Raw genomic sequence first — 1,517 nt, 5'->3', positions numbered from 1 at the left:
TGTCTGTGTGTGCCTGTGTGTGTGTGAGTGAGTGAGTGAGTGTGTGTCTGTGTGTGCCTGTGTGTGTGTGAGTGAGTGAGTGTTAGTTGATTAGAAGGGTAACATGGATAGGGGTTTTATAAGATGGTGTGTCTGTGTGTGTGTGAGTGTGCGTGTGTGAGAGTGTGTGCGTGTGTGAGAGAGAGTGAGTGTGTTAGATGACCAAAAGGATATGGGTTTAATAAGATGGTGTGTCTATGTGTGTGTGTGTGTGTGTGAGAGAGAGAGAGAGTGAGTGTGTTAGGTGGCTTCTGACCTGAACATTACTACAGAGGCGGGCCTTATTCTTTCTGAGCTTTCTCAGCCAATCCCTGTCCTGATGCACATGAGTCCAGAATCAGGATTGGGCCTCCAGCATGTCAGTCAAACCCAGGAGCAGGTCTGGGGTAATAGAGCTTTAGAGCTGATGTCAGAGATGTGGGCAGTTCCTGTTGACCTGCAGTGCACCAGGTGTGTGTGTGTGTGTGTGTGTGTGTATAGACATCTACAGTATATATGTCTGTATATATGTCTATATATATATGTGTGTGTGTGTGTGTGTGTGTGTGTGTGAGTGTGTGAGTGAGTGAGTGTGTGTTTGCAAGGTAGGGTCAGAGTGTGTGTGTGTGTGTGTGCAAGGTAGGGTCAGAGTGTGTGTGTGTCTGCAAGGTAGGGTATTAGGGTATTAATCCCTGATAAATAATGGCGTTTAATCCCTGATTGATAATGGCGTTTAATCCCTGATTGATAATGGCGTTTAATCCCTGATTGATAATGGTGATTAATCCCTGATTGATAATGGTGTTTAATCCCTGATTGATAATGGTGTTTAATCCCTGATTAATAATGGTGCACCATCTTGAGTTTGGAGCATCTTCTACAACTGTCAAGACATGACTCTCTCTCTCTCACACACGCACACAATGACTCTCTCACACACACACACACACACACACACACTCACAATTAATTAACTGTAGAGTTGCCACAATATTGCTTGGCTGTCCCCCATCTCGCTCCGTTCTGTTTGGCCATCCGAGCACCCATATTAGAACGCTTATAGGCCAGTTTATCTTCTCGCGCTTCTCGTCAGTGTGAGGAGGGTCCGCAGGAGGCGCTTTATATTCTTATTCACGGGAGGATTACGGGAGTTTATCGCGTGCTCGTGCACTCAAATAAAGCGCCGGACCCGAGGTGAAAGGGGATTACAGGGCGCGCGAACTTTGATGGAAAACTGAAATTTTCCAAACGGGTAACTCCTTTGTGCTCGTGCTCTTACTCTCTCACATGCTCCCTCGCGCTCACACAATACCTACCGATTGAAATACAAAATGATTCATGTCGCCTCTAACACACACACACACACACGCACACACCCCTCTGCCATTCTATAGAAGTAGGCAGAGAAAGGAAATGACCTGGGTGGAAGAAATAAAAAAAACTCCCAGAGTTTGAAAGCACCAACACACACACACACACACACACACACACACAGCCTC

This window comes from Clupea harengus, chromosome 16 (assembly GCF_900700415.2).
Source record: "Clupea harengus chromosome 16, Ch_v2.0.2, whole genome shotgun sequence".
Lineage (NCBI taxonomy): Eukaryota > Metazoa > Chordata > Actinopteri > Clupeiformes > Clupeidae > Clupea > Clupea harengus.
This window is presented reverse-complemented; position numbering follows the sequence as displayed.